This window comes from Argiope bruennichi, chromosome X2 (assembly GCF_947563725.1).
Source record: "Argiope bruennichi chromosome X2, qqArgBrue1.1, whole genome shotgun sequence".
In the NCBI taxonomy this organism is placed as follows: Eukaryota; Metazoa; Arthropoda; class Arachnida; order Araneae; family Araneidae; genus Argiope; species Argiope bruennichi.
The window spans coordinates 118,575,173-118,592,205 of record NC_079163.1 but is presented as its reverse complement, the minus strand read 5'-3'; the positions used below and the strand labels follow the sequence as shown (position 1 = coordinate 118,592,205).

Below are 17,033 nucleotides of genomic sequence, written 5' to 3'. Positions count from 1 at the left end.
TTAACTAGGAATACTTTAAGCTAGACTGATGAAATTTGGTACATACTCTATATTTCTTGTTTACAGTTTTTTTTGAAATTTTGAGCGAAATTTATTCAAAAGAAATTTATCTGTCTGATTTTTTTGGGGGTACAAGTAAACTCTATAACTGCAAAACGTAAAGAAAGAGTTAAATAGATAAAATTTGGTTCACAGGTTTAGCATTTAAAATGTAGGTATTTAATGCAGGTTTGGTATTTAAAATGAAGATTCTTATCGAAATTCGAGCCAAAAAGGTTGACCGTTTCTCATTCTGTATTTTCGTATGCATTTAAACACAATGACTTAAGTGAATGAATTTCAGTATTTGACGTTTTAGCTACTACTGTAATTCCGTTCAAATTTTGGCTTCAATCTTTCGGAAAAAATAGTGTCCAAAATACATATTCGCGTGATAGACTCAGTAAAAATGCTGGAGTCACATCAAAGATCGATATTTTTGCCATTGCCATGCTAGGCATACGCAATCTGACCAATGTCTACAACTTTATACGGGAAGAGGAGGGGGGGGGAGATCTTTATTGGAATGTTTGCGAGAAAATGTCAGAGAGACTACTACCCCTGATTTAAATATTAAAGAAAATTATCTGACCAAAGCTTACTGCAAAAATTCGCCTGAAATTTTTCAAGAATATATTTTATTTCATATGTTGGTTTAGAGAATAAGCTTAAAATAGTTCTCTAATTATCTCACAGTTTAATTTAGAATCATAAATTTGAACTGTTTTTTTTTTGTTTTTTTTTACATAAGTTTATGTATTTATCATGTTTACAATATGAGTCATTATCAGAGTTTTCTAAACATAAATTTTACTACAGAAATCCTTAAGTTATTTTGTATATTATTTTACTTACTTACGTTCGTTATTGCATCTTCTTTGTATTCGTTTCATTATATATATGTACATTTCATTATATTTATGTCAACGGTAAAAGGGTATTTGAAAATTAAATTTCAGAGCCCATGTAATATAGAGAAACATGTACTCTTTTTAAAAACTTAACAAGCTTTTCTAAGAAGAACGTTTCAAAGAGAAGTATCCTCGAAATGATTGTATTAAAAATGCATCTAATTTTTTTTCCGAAAAAAAGCGTTTTTTTGTTGTTGTTTTTTTGTAATATTTGTAAGGTTAATTGAATTCATCCTACCTTAGATATAAACACATCAAAAGTGTCATTTGAAATTATATTAACCTCTTATTTGGCACGGTTGCCCAGAAGCAAAATTTGTCGCCATTGGCTTATATGGGAAATCGACAATCATTTGCCATTTAAAGATTTAACTTTCCATTTTTAAGTAATGCATGGGTCATGTATTATAGATTATTTTGTAAGAGTTTATATTAACCCACGGTCAAATACCGAGGACGACATCTGAGCTGTCATCCCCTCCCGAACTCAAACATTACACAAACGCTTTATCCACGACTACCGTTTTAGCATCGTGAATCAAGCGTTGGGGTTCATTCTGTATATGTATCCACTAGATACACATACAATATGACCCTTAATTGGAATTTTTGTTTCGAGCCTGATACATCCTGATCTAAAACTCTAATGTATCATTTTATGTACTGAATATTTTTTGTTCATTAATTATGTTTGTTTTCAGTTTCTGAACCTCCACCTGAAGATGCTCATAGCACGTTTAATATTGCTTTGCATTATTTTTGTATAATTCAGATATTAGTACATTATTACAGAAAAATTATATATATATATATACGCGAATAATTATAAAGAACAAAATTCGTTTGGAATTGACTTGTCACATTTAGGAAATAGTTTAACATTGAATAGTACTTAATACATCTTTTTCACACTTTGTTAAAAAAGATGATTTAAATTCATTTAGGTTTTATAGAATATGTGCAAAATAATAATAAAAAATATCTTATATGTTATTGGAAACTTAATGTATGTTTGTTTATTAAGAATTGTTTATTTAAAAAATATTAAAATTAACTTATTTTCCTTAAAAATATTTAGTTAAAAAAAAGAGCATTATAATATATTTTTGTCTGTACGAAAAACAGACAACATTCTCCCCATATTTTATAAACTTCAGAGACATATAAGAGATAATAATATACTAAAACAGAAATGGGTATTGTGGTTGTAGAACCATGGCTTCTGTTTGGATATCATGAAAATGAAAGCAGTGTTCTAGATTTATGATGTATATTTTCCTTGATTCTAGCAAAATTCGCTACTAGCGGTGTGGCGTGGAAGATTATCTGTATACTAATAAATATTATATTAAAGAGAATAGAACATTAAATATGTTATAGCAAATGACTAAATGACTACGTGAGGCAACGTGCGGAAATTAAATGTTATGAACGGTTTCATCGGAGGTTTTTTACATAGTAATTATTAAATTATAGTGTATATTATTGCCAAAAGTCCCCGAAGAACAGATTTTTCAATAATTTTTTCCATAATATTATATATTTCAGTACCTAAATTAAAAAATAAAACGAAGGTTATTTTCATTTTTTTTTCTAAATCATCAACGTCTAAGTTAAATGTTACTATTTTTTAAAAAAAATATCTAAATATTGAATTTAAAATTTCAGCCTTGGCTTTGATAGATCTGAGACAGAAAAGTTATATACTATGATAAAGAATCTGTCCATAGATATTGAAAACTATACTTTGGGTAAAATAATTATTAACTGAAATACTATTTAGTTTTAAAATATTTCAATCTTTTAACTGAAGCTGGTTAAGTAATTTACTATCATAAATTAGTGTTTTGTATTGTTCTTACTTTTATAAGACTTATTTTTTAAAGTTATTTTTAATATATAATAAAATAATAAAAAATATATTTGAAAACAAGAAACATTAAAATTCTTTAAGACAGCTATTATAATTCTTTGTTTTAGCCAAATTCTTAATTTTGCTAGGGGTCATAAGTAAATAAAGTAAACAGTCTACCTACCTTTAATTTTGCATAAATAAAAAAATATTTAAATTTCAGTTAAAATTATTTTGTTTTTTAATATTCTTATAGAAAGATATACTAGGGAAATTATTCTTAAAGTGACAAGGTATTTAATCTTATTCATTGTATATTTATTTTAATAAAATTTTGGATATTTTCTACCTCGTAATATTTGTTTGATTTTTTAGCGGTTTCTGTTTTGACACTTTGAATTCTGATAATTTTTTCTAGATTTACATATATTTATTATTAACAGCTTATTTGGATTAATTTTTGTATTTAATATATTTAATAAGCAGTTATTATTAATCTAAAAATGTCTTTTCTCAAATTCAAAGTTAGGAAAAGCTCCTCTTATGAAAGAAGCACTTAATTAAAATTCATATGTTAAGAAATCATCTATATTCAACAATTATAAAACCTAGTACAGTGAAGTGTAAGTGCTACAATTCGATACCACTTAAAATGAAATAATTTTTCTCAATGAGAAATGTATTGTAGGTGTTAATATGAAAATTTAATAATTAATATAAGTTATATGAATTGATTAATATGTCATCCAAAAGTTGTAATCCTAATGTATCCAAGCAAACAATTACGAATATACTAAGACATACTCAGATAATCCTCTTCAAAAGAGAACAGCTATATTCACAATCAGAAGGTTTGTTTGTATACTGAATGGGTTCTATAAAATGCGGTGAACACCATATAGTTACAAAATTTCTTAAGAAATTAATAAAAGCATGATTGCTTATTACTTAAAATATTTTAATAGCCAATGTTGTCAGTATTAAAGATTTATTATCTCGATGGGAAATTTTTATCATTTACATTGAATTAATTTTATAAAATTCTAGCTTGATGATCAACCCGTGATAAAAGCACCCATGTTTATTTACTGGAAACTGCATATAGAATGGCTTTAGGATTTACGAACTTTCTACAAAAAATTATAAATATGGTGAATGAATTATATTTATGGATACATTTTCTAAACTTATAATAAAATGTTCAAATTAATAATATTCGAGATGATTGTTAAATAACAACAGCATTAGGTATGATGCATAAGATTTATTATTTAAATTATTACAGTTCTAGATTATCACCGAAATAAAGCTTTGAAACCTTCGAATTATATTTGAAACGTTGAAACACGTGCCCACAAAATAATTTTTATCGAGAAAACAATCCTGTTTATTAGGACATGAGGAAGAATATGATCCTCAATTCAGTGGACGGTATCTATGGGAACAGGTTACCGTACAAGGAGTCCGTTCTGCGTCACAATCGTTCAAGTTTACTACATTGGCGTGTTTAGCACCAAATTAGCAATAAAAACATTATTACGCTTAATTTTTTTAAAACAAATTAAAAAAAATAATATAGGTCAAAATTATTAGAAAAATTAAAGTCTTGGAAATATCAGATAACCCTACTATATCTAAAAGAAAACATAAAACTCTCATTTCCGAAGTATTCTTCCTTTTCCCTATGGATCATTCCTAACATAAACGATGCTTACCGAAACCGTCTCCTGTCAAGATATTGGCGAGAAGGCAGCTCGCCACTCATAGACAACAAGCAGTGTTTCACAAAACTGGTTGTTCAAAGTTGGACCTCTTAATATTTCCCTCGCAGGTATCGACTGTCCAAACATTCCAGGTAAAAATATATTACTTTCGTATAGTTGCATTTTATTTAATTTCAGAACAATCTCTATAATTGGCGTATATTATATATGTATTATGCTGTGTAGTATTAAACGTACTTTTATATTTAAGATAGTAAGTACCATATGTTAAATCCTATCGATTCCTAAAATAGCATATGTTAATAACGTTTAAATCATGTCGGTAAATTATTTATTGTATGGGCCATTTAATGTAATAAATTTAATGGATCATATCACCTATTATAATATACAGTGTAGATTTTATATTTCCGCCTCTAGATTTTTTTTGTCTGACATTTTTGTATTTGAATTTGGTATCTTAAACGCAGTGGTGTGAATGAGCTCATTAATATCGAAAAATATTGAGCAAGAATATTATTTATTGCTAAAAAAATAATAAATTAAAAGTTGGTTATTGGTGCGATGGACAAGGCCCAGTAAGGAGTCACTACAAGGTCCGCTCTTACCGCTGCCCCATTTGATTATTTCCGAACCGTTAGCAATAGACATATTGTTCCACATAGAAAATATGTTTTATTATTTTCTATGTGGAACTATAGATATTCTATATTTCACTTTTGAGGAATAAATATATTTTATTTAGTTTTAGTCAGTAAATATATTCCTCATACTATTACGAAATCTTTTTACACAGTTATTATTATATAATTCCTATCAATTGTATTTAATAAAATATTTTTGAAACAGTAAAATTTTAAACAAAAAATACATTCTACTGTGACTAAAAGTGATTGAAACATTTCAATATATGAAATGTTGAAAATCATATATTTAATTAATTTTATAGCTAAATTCGGGACCTCGTGAAATATATTAAGAGATCAATTACAAATTGAAATTATGAACTATTGTGTGATTATATTTAGATTCTTTTGAATACTTTACATGAGGAGATATTTCTACCTACTGATTTGAAAATATTGTTAATGCGTAGTTAATTTTTCTTCTGTTTTTTTCTTCTATGTTATTTTCTTAATTCTATTTTTTTGTCTTTTTATTTCAATAACAGAGTTAACTTATAATTAACAGGGTTTGCATTTCATAAGACTATAAATACTATTTTTTTTTTTTTTTTTTTTGCTAAATTTAGCTAAAAATTTATGTGGTTGAGATTCTAAAACATTTGATATCAGTAAAGAAATAAGGGAAAGGCAACTTCTTTTAAAGGGGGAAAAGTGTAAATATTGATTTTCTTATTGCAAACAATAATTAAGACTAATAGATTACAAACAAGCTCTCAACTGGCAAATTTAAATCTTTCAAGGATGGCAAAATTTCAGCTGCTAGTAACAAAATGCTATTTTTAACTTTTAAAAAAATTTCATTTATATGGAAAAATTGTTTTGCATTTAAATGACAGCTTTCGAGTTAAAAAAAGCATCAGTGAATTGATTTTTTGTGATTTCTACTTACAGTGTGGCTTTACACCTGGACAAGAATTAGTTGCAGAACTTCAATATACGAAACTTTTAAAGAATAACGGTAAAGTGACTTTTATTTCCAATCTCTAGAATTGTTGATTAGAATCGCGTTTTAAATATTACATTATTTTCTAATAAGAATTATTATGTATTGGAACTGTATGCCTATTTCTAACTGGTTAGAAATTGGCATACAGTTGAAAACTATTGAGCCATGACTAAAGCGGACCAACTCTATACACTATATGACAAAAGTATTTAATGATTCGAATGTATACATTGATAGTAATATCTTCAGAAAGGTTGGACGAGATGTCTTGGCATTTCGACCATGTAAATTATGTACGTAAACTTTAAATATACCGTTAAGATTCAGTCACGAAAGCATTTAAGGAACCGACTAGAAATTGATGAAGAAGAAAAGGATTTTATTTCACCCCCTTCTACAAAAGTCAGATCTTTATTTGAAACTTCTACAATGGTTTCCCTTCTTTGGGTATTACTTTCTTGCATTTTTGTAAATATGATTTGTATATCGGAGAAGATATAAAAGATTTGTTAAAGAATTTAGATTTTTTTCTTAAGTTTCTTTAATTATTAAATAGAGAGCTTTCAGATAAATAATACGGAATTTACAGAATACATGCTAAAGTGTTATTAAAGCATCGTATGGTGCGTTTCAAAATTATATGGGCAGCCGATTATATGGATCTTCGCACTAATTTCATAAATATTGCGAATGTTCATGTAGTGAAATTTCACCATAGAAAGTCAAGCGTTTTTTTGGGCTAAAAGGCAAACTCATTGGGCAGATGAATAGTTAAATATTTCCTTTAGTGACAAGAAAAAAAAAAGATTTCCCTGAGAGCTAGACATCTTCTTGGTATAATCGACGAGAAAACCGCGCGATTTCTTTAGTCGACAAATAAATCCAAAATTTGAAATTAAATACAAAATACTCGAAAAGTTCATATACTTTTGGGACTGCTTATTTTGTTTATTTTTTTACAAAAATTATGTAACGCTTATACTTTATTTCTTGGTTGTAATACACTTATGTTCAGATTCCATAGGCTTGACATTTTTTTTCACGATTATTGCATCATTTCTTGAACTGTCCTTCAAATATCTCCTGTAATTCTGAAATTCTTTGTATCATGTCTAAAGTGAATAGATACATTAAATAGGTATACACCAATTAAAGAAAGTTTAACTGCGCATCCGCGAAATTTAACATATTTTTTTTCATAATTCCCAAACCAAATAAATAGGACACCTTATATAAAAATTGCAGTTAAATATCATTCAGATTCTGAAAGATAACGCCGCCACAATGAACTAAATCAATGGTAATTGTTTGTAGAGGATCCATTTTTATTTCATCATGGTCATCCCAAAAACGCTTGCTGTTTATAGCTGCTTTAATGATATGAATGTAGAAGAATTAGGTTTGCCTGCTTAGAGTGTGGATTTCAAACCCATTACAGAACACCTGTGGGAAGGATTGGAACTAGACCAAAAAGGTTCACATCAGTTTTCTTTCATAAGTATCGCCTGTAATTTCTCCAGAAACATTAAAACTAATGGAAACTAAAATCTTATCTTTCCGATTATACAACATGAGCTTTTTCATCAATTTCTAGTCGGTTTCTGTTCCCTAAATGCTCTCGTGAGCGAATCTTTGCAGTATATTTAACCCTTTAAGGGGCGATTCATTAAATATTTTGAATTATGATGAGAAAACCCAATAAATGTGATTAATAAGTTGTTTAGACATAGATTTTGCAATCAAATTTTTTTTTTAATATATCTCCTTTCACACCGGGTAGTGTCCCTGTTTGAGGACACCGTCTGCCTAGAGCAAAATCGGCGCAAGAAAATCTTTCGAAATAATTGCGTAAATTTCTTATGATAATAGGAGTCATTATGAATATTTTAGGTTAATAAACTTTTTTACTTATGTTTTAGATAATTTGAAGCATTTAAAATATTAAAAACACAATTTATGACATATTTATTTTGAAATTTCTAAATTATATCTTAGATATATAAATAATAAAAAATAGAAACCATTGCAATTTAATAAAAAATATGAATTAAGAATAAGAACTATCTAACTAAAATGTTAAAACTATATATTCACAATTAAATTTAAATTGATAAATATCAAATAGAAATAAAAAAAATTAAGTATAACTCATATTTTGGCATGAAATTTTCCGAAACATGTAGGAGTATCTTTTTGTCTAACACACAATGGCACATTGCGTGACTTGCACACTGTTTTTTCACAATCTTCAAATACAGAATGCAATAATAGCAATTATGAAAAAAATTTTAAAATATCAAGACTATATGAACTTAAAAATTTACAGAAAAAAATCGAAAAAACTCAAGCAGAGCATGAACGCTAAAAATAAGAAACCGTCTGGAACGAAAGGCAAATCTGAAATGTGAAATATTTTCTGGTTTCAAATATGGGTGGTCTTTTTCCGATGATTATAACACTCCGAGGAAACAAACTTTGAAAAATATCAAGTTATAGTTTTTCCATGGATACGAAAGGCGGCATAACATAAGATAAGTGAACGAAGAAACAGACCTCCTAGACGGGCGGTGTCCCCAAAAGGGACCACACAGAAATAAACCACTTTAGTTCGTTCTTAAATTAATTAGAAACTTCAAAAAAATTATAATTTAAAGCCTCATGGATATTTTAAGAAAGCGGTGACTGATTTTGATGAAACATCAATTCTTCAAAACTCAAAAAATTTCCCACATTTCACGCAAAAAAATCGAGGCGTTTTTAATATAAAATTAATTATTATTAATAATAATAAACATAAAATTTATATATATATATATATATATATATATATATATATATATATATATATATATATATATATATATATATATATATATATATATATATATATATACACATTTTTTTAAGTTTTAAAACCAAGAATTTTTTTTACAATTTTTTTTTAAATTGGTGTCCTTTTTTGCGACCACCGTCTCTTTAAGGGTTAAAGCTTACGTACAATTGTCAACAAAAATAATGGGACACCTCTGCTATTATCGTATCGTCACAAAACTGATATCAATGGAAATTGCTCAAAAAGATAGGTTTGCTTAGATAGACACATTGATTAAAAGGGCTAATTAATATAGTTAATTAATTAGTATTATATTATTTATTATTTATTATTATTATAGTTAATCAATTATTAATTTTTCCCATTACACCCCCTCCCCTTTTTTTTCGCTTAATCGATTGCACTCCATGAAAATAGCCACAAAAAATTTGTAACCTTCTGATAAAAATTTCAATTTTTGACACTTTGAAAAATCGTGCTTCAAAAGATGACGATATTTTGGAGCCTATAATATATTTCTCAAATTTTTTTATTCATTTAAAGAGCAGAATTTTGCTCCAAAAATGGATGAAATAAATTTTTAAATTAAAAAGTAACATTTTTTACAAATTTTTAAAAACAGCGGTGATAAAAATGCTAATTGTAACATAATTTTTACATGATAGCAAAATTGGGATACTAAAATACCGGAATCCTAAAACTTATATGCATTCCGGGAATAGTTTTTCAAATATTTTGGAAGAACTGCAAATTTTATCCTATCGATTGGTAACGCCTTGATACGTTCATTTATTGAAGCTCTACATATTATTGCACTTGGTGCTATCGATCTATTCGTCATGATACATGAGAGTTAATTACTATTAAAATATATTCTTTGGATAATTTCCAAATCGGATTATCTTTATATTTAGTGATATTTCCTTTCTTATCAAAAATAAGTGTAGTAAATCTTTTGTTGTGAAAGTTATATAATACTGAGAAGAATTCCTTATTAGAATACTTATGTTGATGGATTGTCCTTTTTAACGAATCATTTATATTTTATTGTCTCTTTCAAACATACATGATCAATGACTAGATGTGCAAGTAAGGCTTATATATAAATTTTGAAGTAAAATTTAAGTATCAATCCTATAGTTTCAATATTTTAGATTTCGTGAAGATAAGGATTTTAAATAAATATGATAAAAATTGCTCTATTTATAAATGATAGTCAAATGCAGTTTGAAATTTCTATTTTTCATATCGAAAATCATCTTTTATCATGGAATCACAACGAATATCATATTTATTTAAGATATTCTAGTGTTTGAAATTAATATCATTATAGTGCTTTATTTATCTTAAAATATGTAGATTAAAATTGTATCGTTCAAATTAATTATATTATTGAAACTAAGTTAAATATTGGTGAATCCTAAACTTTTATTCCATTGATCTGATTAAAATGTGTTTGAAACTAAGTTATCTGCGCTTAATGAATTTCCTATCTGATGAAAAATCTCTTTAACATGAAAATAAAATTTCCGCTTTTATATAGAAGTTGATATATTTATCTGCTTAAAATGTCTTCATGCAAGTTAGTATTTTATTAATGAAATAAAATTTTTCTTAAAAATATTGGAACCAATGAATTTCATTAAAAATAAAATTTTCAAGGTTGGAGGTGGGTGTATTGAAATATTTAGAGCCGGGCAACCACAGAGGCGGATTCGAAAATATATTGAAAAGTAGTGAAATACTTAAATTTCGATTAAAAACTCATATATTATTTTGAATTTGAAAATAAATATTCATGCTAAAAATCAAACTGAATCGCGTTTGTTTAATTTTTTGGATGAAAGAAATGGATCTTTTGTCTTTAGCATTCTGATATTTACTTAATAAAGGGTCCTTAATGGGTTGGCTCTTTTCAAGGGGAGTTTTAAGCAAAAAAATTAATTATATTTCAAGAGCTACTGTGAATTTCGGAAAGAAATTTGATACACATATAAAATTGCATATCGAATTGAATTACTGAAAAATTTCGATTTCCAGAATGGGAAATTACGAGTTACTAATTAATTAACTATTTTAATTAACATGCTTAATCAGTTTTTCGATCTAAATAAACCTGTTTTCCTGAGTAATTTCCATAGACATTAATTTTTTAAAGATGAAATTATAAATAACAAATAACACTCATTATTTTTGGTGCGACAGTTTATCAAGCCTTTCAGAAAATATTCGGCGAACATGTAAATTTGAAGGATATCGTATACTTTTGATCATGTATTATCTATTTAAAAGGTTGTATAGAAGTATACTCATAAAATCTTGATGAAATTGGTTTTCCGTTGCTGATGAAAAACCTTTAGTTGAGATCAGTATGATATACGTTTTAAGTTTATGTGCAAATTTGACTTATAATAAACAAAAATATGTATGAATATTTGTTTGATCTTTCAAAACGCTTTTATGTTGTGAATTTTTGTATATTGGCTTTGTAGGGCTACAGAGAGCAGTAAGACAGTACTGTGAAAATTAATTGGGACAAAAACAATATTTTTCATATATGTAGTTTAATTAGTATAAGTTCGCTTACATGCATGGTATAGCAACTTAGTTGAAAATGTGTCATCCTGTAGCTTTAATAACATCTTGTATATGCTTTTATATGGATTCCACTAATTTTGAGCAAACAATTTTTGTGTCGTCATCCCGAAACCAAATTTATATGACATTTTCATTTTAGTTGCACAGTTCATATTTCTCATGCGTCTTTTCACAATGCTTCACAAATTTTCAACAGAATTTACATCTGGAGGGAAATATCAAAGAACTATACAAAACTGTTAATTTCTTTTCTTAATTTTTTTTACTAGTTAACATTTAGAGCATGGAGTAAGATCTTGTTGCAACACACCAAAACCACCAATGACAATTTGCATTAAGAGCACAACATTTTCTTCTAGTATTAAATATATTTTTGAAGTTTATCATTCCATTAACTGGTGCAAAGCAGTCACGCTCTTCAAATGTAAATTATTCTCAAAAGTTTTACATTACAGGGGCTTAACTGTTTAATGTTCCTATCTTATTGTTTCTCCAGAGCTTCACCTGATAAATGTTAATCGAGACATATGAATAAAAAAAAAATGTGTTTCTTCTATAAATACAACTTCATTCCTGCCTTGTTCAGGATTGCTCTTTTCTGGCCCAGTACAAACGTTTCCTCTTCACTCCTGTTGTTAATAACTGCTTTTAGAATGATTTTCTTATCCATCTCTCTGAATTAAATACAGTTGTGTTGTATTTGACACCGATGGGGTTCTCCCTGGAGACCCTGGAGATTGGTTGTCGTCTCTTTCTTTCTTTTATATTCTCTTTAATTTCCCCCTCTTCCATCTTGTGTTCATCCAACTAGTCAGATAACTTAGTGTTATAGGCACCGTGGGCACAGGATGGAGTTATGTTATGTCCATCTTTCTGATTCAGTAAGCCTTCTTCGTACTGTCAACGAATCAACACTCACATCATAGCTAATAATGCCTCGGAGTATCTGAACATGTCCTATGAGTATGCATTTTACTATTTAGTACAACAAATTTGCCTTCCAAAAGTATTGCCGTATGTTTGCTTGTACATTTACTTTTCCGTTTTGGAGAAAGTGTTTCAAACTAATTCTGCTGACGAATAACCTTGGAAACACTGGATTTTTTTCAATTCCAATTAATGCAGCAAAATCGTTTATAGTCATAGAGGTAGGATAACACTTCAAGTCCTTTTCCAGATAACAGAGAATCAGACAATTACATAATCGGCCACATCCAACTGCAGTTGAAATACATCTGACGTGGAAATTCTCTGCATATGATGACCATACAATTATGCTAATTTACCACCGCTCCTCTCGTAGGAAAATGCATTTGACACCGATTTCAGGTAAAAAATCCCAGTCAAAGCGAGAATATTAGGAAAAGCGAAGATTATCTCAATTAATTTCCGCATGACTGTAATTCAGTTTACTATTGAGGCATCACACATTCGATACCGATCGTCACAGCAGATCTCACAGTATGTGGACTTGGTGCGCTAGGTTGTATAACCAATGCAAGATTGTTTACAATTAAGATTTCAGAATATTATGTACTAATAGTCGATGAATTTTTATAAATTTCTATGGATTATTCATTTAGTAAGGATTAATGGGTAAATAAATATGATTTTATTACTGACGAATAATATATATACAAAGATATTTTACTTCCATTTCTGCAATTAATTTTTCAAGGTTGAAAAATTAAATTATTTTGCACTACTCGCCTCTAGTAACTAAATGATTGACCAGGAATGTTGGATATATTTGATTTTAGGTGACTCTTTAAGATATAACGCCATGTCTATGATTTCAAAAAATAGATATATATTACAGCCTCGGAATTTCAATTGTCTTACATATATTGTTTATTTTGTACAATAAAATTTCTAACTGAAACCAGTTAGAAACATCATAGTGCATTAAAAGCATTCTTCTATCTTTCAAATATCACGTCACTGAAACTTCTCACTTTTTTATCCACCTTGTCAATTACACAGATATTAAACAGAACCTCATTTTCTTTAGCTTTGTACAATAGAAGAAAATCATACTATTAAATACTTAACGATGAAATTAAACGATTTAAATTTCAGGGCAACAATTTAATCTGTTAGGAAATTAGACAAAAAAAAATATTTTAAATATTGACAAAATTTCGGAAAAAGTGGTGCGAAAATTAAATTGTTTACTAAAAAATACACTTTTTAAAACTTTGAAACGTTGTAAAATTCTTTTTGTGCAGCAATATTTTCGGAAGTTATTATGGAAAAACGCCGAAATTCAGATCAATTTTTAATAAATATAAACTCTAATAGAAATTTTAAAAACTCACTCCCAGAGGAACATTCTCATCCTCCAAGGTATATATGTGCCAAATTTCGTGGCTGTAGGGCAAACAGTATTGCCTGTAGAGCGCCAACACGATCACACCAATACACATTCACTCATATTCATCTTAATTATTGGTAAAGATTATGGTAGAACAAGAACAATATTTAGTTGTTCATTTATAACTGAAAATAGTCTGTTTCTAAATTATTTGTAATAAGATTACGATAACTCCTCAAACATTATTACGTTTATGTAAAAAAAATCAGAAGCAAATGCAGATATAAATTCTTGATCAAATATTTATTTATTAGAATTGCAATTGCAATTGCTTTCTAATTGCTGTAGTATCATCGGAGAGTTATAGAAGTTTGGGGCTTAGATGCCATCCTGGTCACCTCATCATTATTCAAAATTATGAGGTCTTTGGGAAATAGTATTCATCTTATTTCAAAATTGCACCTTAATATAAACTAAATAAAAGTGGTCTGCATTAAATCTGAATGAAAGAGTGCTAATAAGAATTTAGCATCGATATTCTTGTGTATATTCAGTGAAATTTTACAATGTATACTTCTGTTGTATTCAGTAGTAGGGTTTAAGAAATTTAATCTTTCATTTATCTTGTAATAGTGGGAAAAAATGAAAAAATGAGACAAACCAGAGTTGTGTTTCGAATATTAAATCATTTAATTAACCCACATGAACTGGATGGAAGCGATTGAGCGTTTATTATTCTTACATTCCAAGCCCAGTGTTTTATTTTTTACAAAAAATAATTATAAGAAACTTGTTTAATCGCTTGTAATTTTAACAAATTTTCCTGACGTAGTAATAATGCAGCGTCAGTTTTCTTGAGAACATTCAGGGAAGAGATATAAAAGATTTCATAGGCCAACAAATTTCACAAAAGAAAAATAACTTTCAGTTGTACATTTTATTCACTTTGGTATAGCATAACTTCATCTAGTTTTAATGCACCGTAAATTTTATAATAACCATTTTTAAAATATATATATTTTACTTACTTCATACTCATGATATTTTTCTTCCTTAACTATAGATAAGTGGAAATCAACCTGTACACTATTATAAAGGACTTCATCTACAAGTTCTACTAATTATGTCAAAAGACGTACCAAGATACGTACTAGAACCCTCAAGCCATCTTAAAATATTTCCATTAGAGAGGATGTGCCAGATAAAAATTATGAACATTTTATGCAGAAAGCAGCAATTAATCAGTGTGATTAGAAATGCTTCGTTTCCGGAAAAATTTTCCGACGCATTAAACCTGACAAAAAAAGAAGCATTCAGAAACGTTGAAGCTAAGGCAGAAGAGCTTCTTTCAGATATTTTCAAGGTGAAAAACTGTCGAACATTAATATTGGAAATGCTTTTTCCAGCTTTTTACAGGATAATATTTTGGAAGCATATCTATGCTCCAACCGTTGATGACAGATTTCTGCATACATTTTACTTTACACACAGAGGTGTAATAGACAATGAAAAAACTGCAATACATTTATTGGAAAATGAAATGATTCCGGTGAGAAAGCGATTTATGATCGCTCGTAGTTTATGTTTAGATACAGAAATATATCAAATGTGGGAAAATATGGACTCTAATGACAGGAATTCTTTACATAGAGAAGTTTTTGAAATGTGGTATAGAATTGACGCCGAGGACGCGCTTTCTATACGAAAAGTCAATAACGAAATCTACCCACTGCTTTATTTCTGGCTTGAAAAACTTGAAAACCCCGATTTGGAGCACATAGAAGATCTGAAGGCAGCAATTTTTTCTGCAATAGATGTCGGGTCCATATCTGCAGTTAAATACCTTTTTAGATTATTACGATCAGAAGTGGCGAATGGCACGGCAATAGTCTTTCACAGTTACTTACATAATGATCGGATATGTTCCTTGCTTCCCGAAGAAGAAGAGATTGACATTAAAAAATTCCTCATTTCGATGATGTTTAAAAAATTTCAAAAAATAAGTAAACTTTAAATTTGAAAAGATTGATGACTTTGCAGACACTTTTATACTACTCAGCAGTTTGAAATACTGTCATTATTAACATACTAAGCTCGTTGTTCGAACATGGAATTCAATGACATACACTTTATGTATTTGCAAAGTTACTCCATAGATAATTGTATATAGTAGACAGTTGTATTTGTTGGTGTATATTATACATTAGTAATAGTCTCGTATGATTTAAGGTGGCATGAAATTTCAAGATTGCGCATATAGTTTCGCAATACATTGCGGAGACTCTTATTACTCAGCAGATTGAAATCTCATCATGATTAATATATTAAGCTCGTAATTCAAAAATGGAGTTCATTGATATGCACTTTATATATTTTAAAACAAGATGTTCCGTGGATAATTGCATACAGTAGATTGTTGTATTTGTTGTTATATATTATACATTAGTGATTATATAGTATAATTTAAGGTGGCACGAAATTTTTAGATTGCGTGTATGGTTTCGCAATACATTGCGGAGACTCTTTTTACTCAGCAGTTTGAAATCCCGTCATGATTGACATACTAACCTCGTTACTCGGACATGGAGTTCACTGAAATGCACTTTGTGTATTTACAAAAAAGATGCTCCTTGGATAATTGTATACAGTAGATAGTTGTATTTGTTGTTGTATATTATACATTAGTGATAGTCTCATATAATTAAATGTGGCATGAAATGAAAAATTCATCAAAATATCGATATTTTTCTATTGATTTATATAACTAGAATTATTATATCTGTAATATTCCATAGCTGTATCTATAATTTTTATTAAGTCATTTAATAATTTTTGATACATGAAAGGAGAACAAACAATATTGTTACACTTATTTTTCAAATCTCTTGCTAGTAAAGAGCCTGATACATATTAAGTTTCAACACATAATTATTTTTGAAATCTTTTAAGGTATTTATTTAAACAAATTTATGCATGAAATTCTTCAATTTTGGAATATTTTACATATGAAACATTCTTATTTATAAGAATGAACATTTTTAATTAGGATTCTATTCATATAGAAAAACTTAAATCAATGGAAATAAAAATGTAATTATTTTTGTTACTAGTAGAATGTTTGCTACTAGTA

At 28.2% G+C, this 17,033-nt stretch overlaps 1 long non-coding RNA gene across 1 annotated transcript; it reads left to right on the top strand.

Annotated features, from left to right (window-relative positions):
* Positions 1-4,587: 4,587 nt before the first annotated feature.
* Positions 4,588-16,794, top strand: LOC129960745 (uncharacterized). The gene is made up of 3 exons (XR_008783682.1): positions 4,588-4,657; positions 6,104-6,170; positions 14,967-16,794. It is a non-coding gene; the product is annotated as an uncharacterized LOC129960745 (long non-coding RNA).
* Positions 16,795-17,033: the final 239 nt, after the last annotated feature.